We start from the raw sequence: 15969 nt of genomic DNA, 5'->3' as shown, positions 1-15969 counted from the left end.
GGACCACAGTTTGGGCATGAAAGTTCTTTTACAAATATGAAAAGTGATGTTGTACCGATTTCTCTCCTTGACCTGATCATAGGTCATCGACCGGTTAGTGAGAGTCCAACACATGATCCTTACTAAATCCTAAAGTATTTCAATAACGTATGTGCGTAATTACAAAATTGTATGACATCGTGAATTTTTCGTTCGTTTGTTTGTTGGTTTACTGTTCCATTTTCAGCAACTAGGATATATGTCACATGGACCTACAGTTAAACCGAATCCTAAGCATCATAACGAATTCAAATTTCAACGCTTCCCCCACCAGAAATTGAACTGAAAAACCTCTGGACCAAAGGGCTCCGTGAAGTTTTCCTAGACCAGAGCCAAGGACTCCGTAAATTCTTTATGTATACAGTAATTCCATATTCAGAAACACGCTTTAAAGGATAGGTTCTACACAGCGGTTCTGATTTCTGTATAGCTTTGAGCAAGGGGATCCAGGTAATCTGGTGGGTCCACAATCTTTGGGGCTCCCTTGCCCCCCTCCCCTTCAGGAGTGGCACCCGTTATTCCAAACATAAGTTCATCAATACGAATAAGGAGAATTGTCTGCGTGTTGAGTCTACAGATGTCTCTTTCGTAGACAAAATTCTATTTGTTATATTCAGAGACTAAAGATGCTTACAGATTAAAGTTAACTAATTAGCAATATCTACAGAATAAAAGGAATATCTTACGAGAATATGTTACGATAAAATTTTTTATTTTTAATGCTTTATGCTGTTCTCATACTTAAAAATGTTGTTTGGAACAAACAAAATAAAGGCTAATTTCTATTTCCATGTCGATCATTTTATCAAACGCGCCAGTATCTCTTTGTCATGCAATTTAACGGAAACGAACGGGTTTACATGTCACCATCCCCCCTTAAGAGTATTAATGGGGGTTGAATTTGGATTTAAACTGCATCAGAAGCGTTATTGTTCATCTTACTAGGGATGTATTTGAACCTGAACCCACAAAGTGGGGGTGATGTAGGTATATATTTCCTGAAAGCTTGGGTCAAAGTAAGATTAAAGCCGGTTACCAAAATTGGGGAGGTCTCAAGCATTCCGCTTGAGGGCAGCACCTTACTCATTTTAATTAAAATCTTTAAGCGTGTCCATAAAGTCCGTTACAACCCCGAAAAATCTGAAACGGTGAGACAAATATAAAAACAGAAAAACATGTCTTTCATCATTTCAAAAGAATGACGTATCAAAGTAAAATAAATTGTCCCAGGGTGTCCTGCAGGGTCCCAGACGGGGTCCAACTCAAAATGTTGAAATTGGAAAGGGGTTCGAGTTGAGTATCGTATGAAAGCTTATGTTAAGTGAAAGAAGAGGAAACAAGTTTCGACTTTTGGTGAAAAAGTCTATGACCACTCATATTAATCTGAAACGGTGAAACAGGTGTAAAAACAAAACAAAACTAGATTGTATCAAAAGAAAAAGAAATACCCCAGTTTCAACTGCAGGATCCCAGACGGGGTCCAACTCAAAAGTTTCAAGTGCCAAGGGGGTAAATAAGTACCTCATGCAAAAGCTCGTGTTAAATTATACAGAACTGGACATTGGACAAGTCTCGACTGTCGATAAGCATTACAAAATGGCAATGAGTCATTTCCTTTGATACATTCTATTTTCTTTTTGTTTTGTTTTTACATCTGCCTCACCGATTCAGATTAATAGGAGTGGCCATAGACTTTATCACCAAGAGTCGAAACTTGTTTCCTCCTCTTTCACTTAACATGAGTTTTCATACGATACTCAACTTGAACCCCTTTCCAATTTCAACATTTTGAGTTGGGCCCCGTCTGGGACCCTGCGTGGGACACTAGAGCATTTTTTTCACTTTGGATCATTATACTTTTTAAATAGTGACATATCCGTGCTTTTGTTTTTACACCTATCCCACAGTTTCAGATTCATGCGAGTGGCCATAGACTTTGCAATAAAGATTTTGTTGATATTTCGACCCACCGCTATTTTGCACGAGCTTATCGTAGAGAGTCGAGACTTGATTTATTTTCTTTTATTTAACACCAACTTTCATACGATATGCACGTTGGCCACCCTTTCCATTTAAAAATTTTGAGTTGGACCTCGTCTGGGATCCTGCGGGAGACCCTGGGACAATTTATTTTACTTTGATACGTCGTGCTTTTGAAATGATGAAAGATATGTTTTTTCTGTTTTTAAATCTGTCTCACCGTTTCAGATTTTTCGGGGTTGCAACGGACTTTATGGACACGCTTAAAGATTTTAATTAAAATGAGTAAGGTGCTGCCCTCAAGCGGAATGCTTGAGACCTCCCCAATTTTGGTAACCGGTTTTGATCTTACGTTTGACGCAAGCTTTCAGGAAATATATACATCACCCCCACTTTGTTAGTTCTGGTTCAAGTACATCTCGGGTTAGTGGACCCGAAAGCTATAAATTCAACACGAATATCGGTCATTTTCGATCATTTTATATATCCCCCTCCCCAAAGTTGTGGGGCTGAATTTGGATTTAAACTGCATCGGAAGTGTCACTGCTCATCTCAGCGACCTCGAAAACTATGGATTTGACATTAATAACGGTCATTTTCAATGAGTTTTATATATCTCCCCCTCTCCCAAGTTGCACCTTCAAAGTAAAATGATAAAAACCATCCCAGGCCCAAATCTCTTGTATATTGAAAATTTAATCGAGATCGATCGGTTGGTTCAAGAGTTATTAAGTTACAAACAGAGTCACTTTCATGACTGGTGACAAACCTGCGTGTATTACAATACAATAAAATTCCGTTTTGTGGCATTGCGCTTACGGCACACGCTTTTCTGGAGTTAGTTGTTAGTGATCGCAACCACAGCTTGAAAATGCTCTCGCGTTCCCACTCGTTTCGCTATTTCTGAGAATATTATTTAAATTTTTTGATTTGAGACATTGCCCACTCTTTTCTTCATGTGAAAGAGAAGAAATTCTTTTTCTTGAAATAATATCTTCCGCGATAGAACAATCCATGATTTGGAGACCAAAATAATATATTAACATCCTAAATCGTCGGATATTCATCTCATAGCTTTTTTTTTTTTTTTTTTTTTTTTTGGATTTGAATATTTCTGGAGAAATTGAGTTTATTAGCATTCTCGCACTGATTTTGAACAAGAATAATTTAGAAAGGGGAAAAACTGAAGTCCAAAGTCCAAAGAAGATGCTCGAAAGCTTACTCTCAGATGTCCCTTCATGTGTGCAGTCACTTCGAATCTGTGGTCGACGAGGAAGAGAACTTTGCGTCGTCGACACTGGCGAAATTCAAATGCACGAAGCATCCTGGATCCTGAAAGACATCGATGTCCGTTCTTTGGATTCTTATTCTCCTGCATCTTCCCACAGTATTTCCTCCTTCCCATCATCGGTGACCTAAAAGGATAGATGCGATCTCCCTGGAAAAACGACAGTATGCAGTTTTGAAGAATTAGGAGTGGTTAAATAAACAACCTTGTGGGGTTAAAATATTATTATGGTTCTACCATTTTCTAATACTTTGGTTTGTTGGCGAAATACTAGAAATATATTCTACATTGTAATAATCCCCAAAATAAGCAAATTGGTGAAAAAACAAATCAAAAAGTGTTACGTAACTAAGAGGGAGGGTTTTCACCTTGCGTTACGAAGTGTGACAAGGGGAAGGGAGGGGGTAAAAATTGTTCAAAAATGGCGATACGTAATATGAGGATGGCCCCTTATTGTCGTCGGCACAGTCGGCACCAGCAATTGTTCCTATTGATTGTGTGTTGCGGAACTTAGGTATGAAGGGGTTTCATTATTTTTCCATACCCATGACAACATAAGGGCGTAAAGATTAGGTGCAGAAGAGTGTGTGATGGATATTTGCAAGATGTATTCCCTTCCAGTAGCGAATCTAGTCCTGGGCCAGGAGGGGCTTAGGCTCTCCCTAGTGTTTTGAGTGATAAAAATACAGTAATTAAAGCTATGATTTATATGTTTTTTAAAAGTTTATAGTAAACTCATGATATACGTATCATAGTCTAGGTTTTGGCTGGCCTACCCAGTTTTTACCTTCTGGATCCGCCGCTGTTTCCTTCAGCAGAGAATAGTAATATTTCAGGTGTTTCTTTTCACTGGTTCCTTTAAGGGGACAGACTGCCAAATATTTTTCAAAAGCTAACAATTTTTCTTTCGCCAGTTTTTCGGAAGTGAAAAAAGATAATGAAATGTAACTTACCCCAGTAATAGATAATGTTATTATACATTCGAAAATACGAATCGGAAGAATTTTCAGAGTTGCCATCCATAGAAATTCCAGTGTGACCAGAATTTGAATTACCCAAAAATCTAGGTTATGGCAGCGACTAGAAAAATGAACTCAACGACCCTTGATGACTTATCATGCTGTCTGTGTTTCTTGTTAACTACTTTTTGAATAATATTTGTATTTATTTTGTAATAAAGAGTACAAAATAAATAATTTTTAATTATCAGTAGAATTAAAATACTAATATTATTTCAAAAGTAATTAACAAGGAGCACAGACAACATGATAAGTCATCAATTGTCGTTGAGTTCATTTTTCTAGTCGCTGCCATAACCTAGAATTTTGGGTAATTCAAATTCTGGTCACGCTGTAGTTTCTATGGATGGCAACACTGAAAATTCTTCCGATTGGTATTTTCGGGTGCAGAATAACATTATCTGTTACTGAGGAAGTTACATTTCATGATCTCTTTTCACTTACAAAAAACTGGCAAAAGAAAAATTGTTAGCTTTTGAAAAATATTTAGTAGTCTGCCCCCTTGGACCTCCAAGAATTGTTTTGGAGACAAGTTTACTGGTGTAGGTGTTCCTGCAAAGAGCAACATTCAAGGTTCGTTGAAAAAGTGACAACAATAGGATCAGTTGTAAACGCTAAAAAGAGTAGATCTTTTTCCTTTCCTACACGTGCTGTGATAAATGATATCAAAGTACGGATGTCAAGAGGCCCTCTGAAGTAAACGCGTAAATTATCACAAGTAGTGAGTATTCCTCGAAATACGTGTGAGCGTGTTTGACACGTTTTACAAATGAAGCCAAGCGCGCCCATATTGTGGTTTCCAAGGGGGGGGCAAGTATACGCGACATTTCAAATATAGGTTCAAATTTTGGTGTAACTAATGTAAAAATTCTATTGGGTTTTCGATATTCCGGAGTACAATTTTCTCTAGGAGGGCGAGCGCCCCACCTTGCCCCCCTGATGGGAGCTCTTGAATGAAACCGTACAAAATGACATACATCTAAAAGCTCAATGAAGGAGACAAGGCCAAACGTATCGATTAATGACCGTGACTTCTTCAAACAATTGCGAGTGGATCCGATTTGCTGTTTTTCATGAATGATGAAGCATGGTTTTCGTCGCCAAGCCATGTAAACTCGCAGAACATCAGATATTGGTCCGTGGAAAATCGTCACATCAACAGCCTCTCCATAACGAAAATAGGGAGTCTGTTGTGTTGTGTCTGCCGGTAGAATTGTGGGTCCCATATTTTTGAGTCAACAGGTAAATATCGTGGTGTATATTGGAATTTTTGAAGAATTTTATGAACGTTGTAACCTATGAACGCAATTATTTTTTTCTTTCAACAGGACGGGGTAACCTGTCACACTTCTACCTAATAAGCCTGGAGGTAGACTTAGAGGAGGAGGGGAAACTAAACTTTTTAGATATGACAATAAGGAAAGTAGGAGGGAAATTTGAAACAACATGGTATAGAAAACAATGTTCAGCAGGTGTTTATTGCCATACAAGAAGTGATGTAGATGAAGGAACTAAAAGGAACTTTATTAGAAACATGGAGAGAAGGATAAGAATGATAGACAGTGATGACGAGAAGAGAAAAGAAGACATAAAGCAATTTCACAGTTTATTAATGCAGAATGGATATAGTGAGGATAGATTGAAGAAGAATAGCAAGGAAAAAGAGGGCAGAAGACAGAAGGAAGTGAGTGAAGATAGAGAAGAAGAAAAGAGAAGATGGTTCGGGATAGAGAGCATAGGAGAAAAAACGGAAGTCTTAAAAAAACTTATTGAGAAAAGGAGGAGTAAAAAGGTACAGAAAAAGTAGCAGAAGAATGTTAGATGCGTTGCGAACGAGGAAAAGGAAGGTAACAGAGATCCAAATAAGTGATGAAGGGGTTGTATATAGAATTAAATGCAAAGGATATGATATGAGTTATATAGGGGAAACAGGAAAGAGATTACAAGAAAGGATTAAACAGCACAGGGACGACGTTCGATTGAAGAGAGATAGTAACGCTATATATAAATATGTAAGGGAGACAGGACATGAAATAGACTGGGAGGGCGTAGAGGGGCTGGAAAAGGAGAAAAGAAGCATTATAAGAAAATGGAAAGAGGCAGAATGGATAAGAAAGGAAGGAAGCGAGAAACTTATGAATTGGAATAGCGGACTAAATATACATGATGTATGGAGAAAGATATTAGATAAAACAGAGAAGAAAGAAGAGGTTAAAACAGGTATATTGAACAACGGATAGACAATTAAAAGTTTATGTTTTTCAAAAGTGAAAGTTATTCATACACAGGTGTGCCAATTAAAAGTTTAGCTCTTAAGTGAAAGTTGATCATTAAAAGTTGCATTTGTATTAATTAAAAATTGTTAAAGGAAAGGACGAATATGATTGGTTCATGGAATACCTCCTCTCACTTTAAGAAGTATATAAGCTGTAATCTTAGAAATTGTATTTCATAATGTGTCTGATGAAGGCAAAGTTAATTTGCCGAAACTGTAACGGTATTATTTATTAGTTAATATATGCTTTGGTCAGAATTTGTCTGTTATTTTATACAAGGAACAGGTGTTTAACTATTAATAAACTACAAACGTCCATAGGGTGTCTCGATTTTTTTTAGCCTTGAAATATATAAACTCTATAGCCAATCATTTCAATCCATAAAACCACTTAGATATAAAACTAATATTAACCTTAATTTATTCACATAAAATTATAAAAGTAAATGAAACAGGAGAAAAAAATCATTGTGAAACAGTAGGAAAAAAATTGTTGTCATTGTGCAAAAGCAGATTTGTAAAAGTATTTTCCTTTAAAATAAATTAAAGGTAAATTCTTAAATCCCCATGGGTCTACAAGACTTAATGGTAAATCTGGCCCTGACACTTATATAGAATATAACATCAATTATCCGCTACGCTGGGTTAAAACAAGATTAATTAGAAATATATTCTGTTAGTCAGTCAGTTTTTACTATTACTGAAGCGCTCTGTGATATCGGTCATTTTCGATCACCCTAGCTCTCACTCAAGTTGCGGGACTGAATTTGGATTTAAAAGGCATCAAAAGTGTGACTGTTCGTCTCAGCGACCCCGAAAACTATGGATTCGACACTAATATCGGTTATTTTCCGTTATTTTATATATCTTCTTCCCTCCACTCTCCCAAGTTGTGGGGCTGAATTTGGTTGTAGACGGCATCGGAAGTGTCACTGTTCATCTTAGCGACACCGAAAACTATGAATTCGGTACTAATATCGGTCATTTTCGATCATATATATATATATATATATATATATATATATATATATATATATATATATATATATATAGTATGTGATCAAACGTATCCTAACAAACGTTTTTCATATTAGGTGCATTGTGCTGCCACCTACTGCCAGGTACTCATTATCAGCGACCTCAGTAGTCATTAGACATCGTGAGAAAGCAGAATGGGGCGCTCCGCGGAACTCACGGACTACGAACGAGGTCAGCTGATTAGGTGTCACTTGTGTCAGAAGTCTGTACGCAAGATTTTCACACTCCTAAACACCCCTAGGTCCACTGTGTCTGATGTGATAGTGAAATGGAAACGTGAAGGGACACATGCAGCACAAAAGCATACAGGCCGACCTTGTCTGTTGACTGACAGAGACCGCCGACAGTTGAAGAGGGTCGTAAAGTGTAATAGACAGACATCTATCCAGACCATCATACAGGAATTCCAAACTGCATCAGAATCCACTCCAAGTAATATGACAGTTAGGCGTGAGGTGAGAAAACTTGGATTTCATGGTCGAGTGGCTGCTCATAAGCCACACATCACGCAGGTAAATGCCAAACGACGCCTCACTTGGTATAAGAAGCGTAAACATTGGACGATTGAACAGTGGAAAAACGTTGTGTGGAGTGACGAATCACGGTACACAATGTGGCGATCCGATCGATGGCAGGGTGTGGGTATGGCGAATGACCGGTGAACGTGTAGTGCCAACAGTAAAATTCGGAGGTGGTAGTATTATGGTGTGGCCCTGTTTTCCTTGGAGGGGGCTTGCACCCCCTGTAGGCACTCTCACAGCGCAGGCGTACGTTGATGTTTTAAGCACCTTCTTGCTTCCCACTGTTGAAGAGCAATTCGTGAATGGCAATTGAATCTTTCAACACGATCGAGCACCTGCACGGCCTGTGGCGGAGTGGTTACACGACCATAACATCCCTGTAATGGACTGGCCTGCACAGAGTTCTGACTTGAATCCTATAGAACACCTTTGGTATGTTTTGGAACGCCAACTTCGTGCCAGGCCTCACCGACCTACTTCGATACCTCTTCTCAGTTCAGTATTCCGTGAAGAATGTTCTGCCATTCCCCAAGAAACCTTCCAGCACCTGATTAGAATTATGCCTGAGAGAGTGGAAGCTGTCATCAAGGCTAAGAGTGGGCTAACACCATATTAAATTCCAGCAGTACCGGCGAAGGGCGCCACAAACTTGTAAGTCATTTTCAGCCAGGGGTCCGGATACTTTTGATCACATAGTATATATACCCCTCCTCCTCCTCCTCTATCCTCCCCTAACTGTTAGTTGCACCGCCAATGTGAAATGATAAAAACCATCCCAAGCCCGAACCTCATCTATTTTGAAAATTTGATCGGAATCGGTCGGGTGGTTCCAAGAGTTACTAAATCACAAACAGTTACTTTCATTTTTATATAGCATTATATGTATATTACGCCCTAATGCTTGCTTTTTACATAAAAACAAGTTAATGAATTAGCCATTCTTCCAATCCGATACCTTTTTTGTTATAATTAAAATTAAAAAAAAAACTAAATTAAAGACTAGTTGTTGATTGAGTCGTAATCTATGCAATCTTGCACACATAACGAGTCAGAGCGATCTAACGGACAGAAAAAAAAATAAACGAGTGTAATCTTTCTTTATCTGCGGGCTATCTAATAAATAAAACTTTTTTTCTTTTTGAAAAAGGGAAATATAACACCAGAAGGGGTCATAATTATATAGTATGTGTTTGGAATTTGATCGCCTCTCCGTCCCGCAAATCCTTTCAGCTCTCGGCGTTTGTGCTATTGGCCAAATATAAACAGAAATGATTGTGTAACGGCAACACAATGCAGCTAGGAAGTAACCAATGAATGACGCGGACATAGAGATCAACTCAAACAAATTGAATTTCGTTTTCAGTTTAAACAACTAAAGCTCGTTTCATTCCATAATAATCAATCGATTTTAATTTTCCGATTGCTTTTTTTTTTGTATATAAGAAAGTTTATATATGAACAGTTTTCATTTCTGTTTAATTTTTCTTTTTAAAAATCTCAGCTAGATCATTAGGCTAAAAAAAAACGAAAAAAACAGGTATATTGCTATTATGGTGACTAATAAACCAGTAAATTTTAAATTGTTACTCATTTTTATGTTTCATTTTATGGATTTGTTTTTTTTTAAATATTACCGTAATAAAATATATTTTTAAAATATTACCGGTATTATAATATAATATAAAATATAATATTTAAAATATTGATATAATATATTAAAATATTAATAATTAAAATAGTATTAAATTTTAAAATTTAAACTGTGTGTCTAACTAGTTGCTACTACATACTGACAATATTTTGATACGAAATAATAGTATAACAATGTAACAAAACGCGATTCCTTTTGTGAAAAAAAAAGTAAATCAATCTGTTGGTAGTATACTCAATTATAAGACGAGTTTTTTTCAAATTTATTAGTATTTTTCGCATTACTACTCTCACCCTTCATGGGTTGAAAGTACCCTTACCTCGGAAAAATATTCTGAAACTATCACTACCAATATATCCTTTGGCACTAATAACTACAAAAAATATTTCAGCTTAACGTCCCAACGATTATGTCCGTTAGCGTAAGGGAGACGGATGATTAAGGTAAGTGAAAGATGCTTGAAGAATGGTGGAATGAGAAAGTGGGAGGAAACGGGGGTAACCCGAGAAAACCCATAGTCATGATGTCCACCACAAACTTGCTTGGCCGGGGAATCGAAACAAGGACCTCAGGCACCAGAAGTAAGCGCGCTACCACTATATTTCAGAGAATCGTAAAGGAAAATGTCACATGGGAAGTAATGCTATTAATAGTACAATCTGGTATCCACTTAAGATACGTACCAGATGTTCTCAACAAAAGCATTACATTATAAGCATAAGAAATAATATGCAGGCGGTCATGTGTACGTAAATTTTCTCAGGGTTCTCCCATTTGCCCCCACTTACTTCATTCCATCATATCACTCGTATCATCACGTCTCCTTTAGCCTCAGCGACGTTAGACTAAAAAAAAAATTAACACCTTCTAAGAGTTAGATTCTTTGATGAAATTGTTATAAACCACTGTTCCACCCGCGTTAATACACCCTTCAGCAATTTCAGTTTATTTTCAATCTTGCGTGGTTTCTCTCTTTTATCTCTCTCCCGGGAGATGCTTCGTTGATTCATCGTTAAAACTAACTTTGGGTTAATTGTGAAGTTCGTCCGTAGGTTTCGGAGCAGCTGCATGCCTTCCTCTCCTTCTCTCTCTCTCTCTCTCTCTCTCTCTCTCTCTCTCTCTCTCTCTTTATATTTCAGTTTCCTTAGGTGCTGGCCTCTTCAACCGACCTTCCTTAAATAATTGACGAGGCAAGACGCGTGTAAACAACCAACAACCATTCCACCGCTTGCTTCACACAAGCCTTGTAAACCAACGTGGATTCACAGCCGACCGACGAAACTTTAATTTTATTTAACGGAAGAGAATTATGGTTTCTTCTGAAACAAGTTACTGTGGCTTTTAAATTTACAGTTATAATATTGCCTAAAGATCTTCATTCTTAAATCTTCATTTTGCACTTGTGTGTTATTTCTAGGTAAGCTTGTAATGTTATTAGGATCGCTCCAGTGGACCTTATAAGATTGAAATGTTATTAGGATCACGGTAGTGGTTCTAACAAGGTTGTAATGTTACTAGAATCACGGTAGTGAACCCTATAACATTGTAACGTTATTAGAATCACGCTAGTAGGCCTTATAAGGTTGTAACATAATTAGGCTCATGGTAGTGGGCTTTAAAAGATTGAAATGCTATTAGGATCACGGTAGTGGGTCTTATGAAGTTATAATGTTACTAGGAACACGGTAATGGACCTTATAACATTGTAACGTTATTAGGATGATGCTAGTAGGTCTTATAAGATTGTAATATAATTAGGATCACGGTAGTGGACCTTATAAGATTGTAACACTATTAGGACCACTTTAGTAGGCCTTATAAGAGTGTAATATCATTAGGATCATGTTAGTGGTCCTTATAAGATTGTAACAGTAGTAGGCCCCCGCGTATGGCTAGCCGAGTCAGCAAAAATTTTCTCGATTCTGATTGGCTGAGAGAGGTCACGTGACGTTAGGCCCCGCCCACGCGGGAAATTCAAATTTTCAGGTCACGTGGTATGACGTCATGAGTCACCCCGCGGGGAAATCCCTCACTAATTTGTTCCCTTTTATGGGTTAAATGTGTGATTCTGATTGGTTGATAGCTGTCACGTGATTTTAGACCCTGCGATATTTGAAATTCGTTTCCTTTTACGGGTAAGATGAGTGTTTATGATTGGCTGATAGAGGTCACGTGATCTTAGGCTCAGGGATTTTTTAAAATTCGTTCCCTTTTATGGGTAAGATGAGTGGTTTGGTACCTTGAATTTGATTGGTTGATAGCGGTCACATGATCTTAGACCCTGGGTTTTGAAATTTGGGTATCCTCTTTGATGAGTACTTTGGTACTACGATACTGATTGGCTGATAGAGGTTACATGATCTTAGACCCGCTACACGCTGAACAGGTCACATGGTATGACGTCATGTTTTACCCTTGCGGGGAAATCCATCACTAATTCGTTTCCTTTTACGGGTAAGATGAGTGCTTTGGTACCTTGATTCTGATTGGATGATAGAGATCACGTGATTTTAGATCCTAGGATTTTTGAAATTAGGGTGTCCTTTCTGATGTATACTTTGGTATCTCGATTCTGATTGGTTGATAGAGGTCACATGATTTTAGACCCACCACACGGTAAACAGATTACATGGGAATACCCCTCACTCATTTGTTTCCTTTTACAGGTAAGATGAATGTTTTGGTACATCAATTTTGATTGGTTGATAGAAGTCACATGATCTTAGCACCCCCCACAGCCCATGAGTGAAATATAGAGCGATATGTCGGTGATTCTGGATTTTAGAATTTAGTTCCCCTTTTTGGTACCTTAAAGTTCCCGTGGAGGGTTCAACCTCCTTAAATAACCCTTTTATGGTATCATGATATTGTACTGAAGTTTACATTAAATATTATCATTCTCTTTGACAGATAAGATGCTTACCAGCTTTCTTACCTTGATGGAGATCTTGTCCTTGAATTAGTAGCCTATGTCTCTGGAAATAACAATGGTGAAAGAGGGGTGTCGCTTGTAGATTTCTTATAACACATTGTTGTGAGTTTAAGCGATTTATTGCTCAGTAAGCGCTTCATTAATGGAAACAGTGTTGCCAGATTTTTCTTACCTAAACTGTTCCGATTCTTTTCGAAACGGTTCCGCAGAGTACAAGAAATTTTAAACTAAAAAATTTTTCGAACTAAAAAAATTTCAAAACTAAAAAATTTTAAACAAAAATTTTCAAACAAAAATTTTGAAACAAAAAAGTTTCAAACAAAAAATTTTCGAACCCAAAAAAAAATTTCGAACTAAAAATTTTGAAACAAAAAAGTTTCAAACAAAAAATTTTCGAACCCAAAAAAAAATTTCGAACTAAAAAATTGAAACAAAATTTTGTCGAACTAAAACATTTTTAAAAACAAAAGTTTCGAACTAAAGATGTAAATCACATCTAAAAATTTTCAAATCAAACTTTTTATCGAACTAAACTTTTAAAATTTTCGAACTAGAAATTTAAACCAAGTTTTAGAAAAATCCTAAGAAATGTTTCTCCAGGAATCGAACTCAGGTCTTTCAAACCAAAGATGTGTATGCTAACCGCTTAAATGAATTCGGTTTTAATCGATCTTGGTGGGTTTCGAACCATGGTCCTTGAAAAGGATACACATATACTTTAAGAAAATAAATCTGACAGTGTAACACTTCTCAAATCAAACTTTTTATCGAACTAAACTTTTAAAATTTTCGAACTAGAAATTGAAACTAAGTTTTAGAAAAATCCTAAGAAATGTTTCTCCAGGAATCGAACTCAGGTCTTTCAAACCAAAGATGTGTATCCTAACCGCTTAGCTATGAATGAATTCGGATTTAATCATGCTTGGTGGGTTTCGAACCATGGTCCTTGAAAAGGATACGCATATACTTTAAGAAAATAAATCTGACAGTGTAACGCTTCCGTTCGTGGATTAAAATAAAATGCTGATAGACTTCTTTGTGTGACGACATAGAAGCACATATGATTGAAAAAATGCAAACGTCAGCGGATCGCATTACTTTAGTTTTACTACGAACGTGTCAGCATGATTCATGAAAAAAGCAAACATTGACATTCTCGTATGGAATATGAGGAAAATGAAATGTCGTCACAGTTACGACAAGTAGTGACATGTAGAAATCATTTGGGATCGGAATTGCGATACTATTGAGAAACGTGAATGACGTCACGATCGATTGTTACACATCGTTTTGGTTCGTGATTCATGACAAAAGCAGCGAGCGTTTTGATTGGTTCGTTGTGATGTCATTTTATAAATTTCCTCGTTTCTGATTGGCTGACGGTGACGTCGTTTTCACAGCGATCTAAATAAAAATCTAAATTTTATTTTTCAAATCCTACACCGCTCTCAACTATCGTGTGAGAAGGTCTGTTCTTGAAAAGTGTCTTTATTTAAGAAGCTTTACTGCACCGACTTTTTGTTCATTGAATTTGAGGTAAGTTCAGTGAGATTTTATTTTTCACACAAGATTCGAAAATCATTTTTATTTTATATTTGTGGGGGTGGATCACTCATACACTGTTTTACTTTTAGTACGAAATATTTAGACTATGAAGAAATTAGTGGAATGGGAAAGTGGGAGTACGAATCAGGAACCCCCACACATTAGAAGTAAGCACGATAAATGATATGGTTTAGCGTCCCTTCAGCTTAATGTTGAATGTGAACTCCCGTCGGGAATTGAACCATGGCCAGAAAAATGTGTATGCTTAGTTTTGAAAAGAATACATTACAAAATTTCTAAAACTATGCCTGAGAATAATATGGTTCGATACCCTTTGAAACCATTAGCGGCCCCTTCAGTTTAACGTGATATTCGAGCAACCGCCCCGGGATTGAACCAAGGCCAGAGGTGTGTACGTCAACTATTTAGCTTAGTTTTGAAAAGAATGTATGATAACGCATGAGAATATTAAATTTCAGAAAAGGCTTGACAACGCTCCGATGTGTGAAAGCAAACCCCACCGAGGATTGAACCAGGGCCTTCCACGTTAAAAGCATGTACGCTAACCGCTTAGTCACAATAATAAAAAAATACACTATACAGATTTTGTTTCGACAATTACGCATGGGTATCGTTAATGTTTGATGAATCTCTTCAACTTGCAAACGCATCATTTAAAGGTCGTTGTGAGTAGAAAAAATGCTTACGCGTACTTTCTAACATCTCAGTACTGTTGAAACATTCATTCATTTCATGCATTCTTTTTTATCACTATAGAATGGTAGGTCAGTTACATGCTGATGTAATGGTCTCGAGTTTGACAGCAATAAAACACACATTTCAGTAACATAATTATTTTTAAAAAACTTTGATTTCTAGTACATGTGCTTTCATAATGAGATTCTGAACGTCACCGCCGGGAATCAAACTCAGGACCTTTACATGAATTGCTTAGTTAAGAATTTATCATGAATGTTATGATTTCCTGGACTAAGCGGTTAGCATATGTACCTTTGGCGTGGGAGACCAGGGTTCGATTCCCGGCGGGGAGCTCATGTGGTTCGGATTTCACGTTAATCAGTAGGTCCACGTCTCATATAGCCTCGCTGCTGAAAGGGACGTTAAACTAAAAATCAAAAAATCAACTCAAATTCACGCTGCTCAATTCCTTTTTTCCCATTACATATTTGTTTTACCGTACCTGTTTGTTTGTTTTCATTTTAATCATGGCCGAATCGGGTTTTTACTGTTCGCAATGAAATCACTCGACATTATAGACGATTTATGTACGTTTATGTATTATGAGGTGTGCACGTCAACCACTTAGCTTAGTTTTGAAAAGAATGTATGATAACGTGTGAGAATATTAAATTACAGAAAAGACTTGACATGCCCCGACGTGGAAAAGCAAACCCACCGAGGCTTGAACCAGGACCTTCCACGTCCGAACCATGTACGCTAACCGCTTAGTCACAATAATAAAAAAAAATACGCTATACAGATTTTGTTTCGACAATTACGCATGGGTATCGTTAATGTTTGATGAGTCTCTTCAACTTGCAAACACATCATTTAAAGGTCGTTGTGAGTGGGGGGAAAAAATGCTTACGCGTACTTTGTCACATCTCAGCACTGATGAAACATTCATGCATTTCATGCATTCTTTTTATCACTATAGAAT

The sequence above is a fragment of the Thermobia domestica genome, chromosome 11, assembly GCF_964235325.1.
Source record: "Thermobia domestica chromosome 11, izTheDome1.hap1.1, whole genome shotgun sequence".
NCBI classification, from domain to species: Eukaryota; Metazoa; Arthropoda; class Insecta; order Zygentoma; family Lepismatidae; genus Thermobia; species Thermobia domestica.
Note: the sequence above shows the minus strand (reverse complement) of the source record.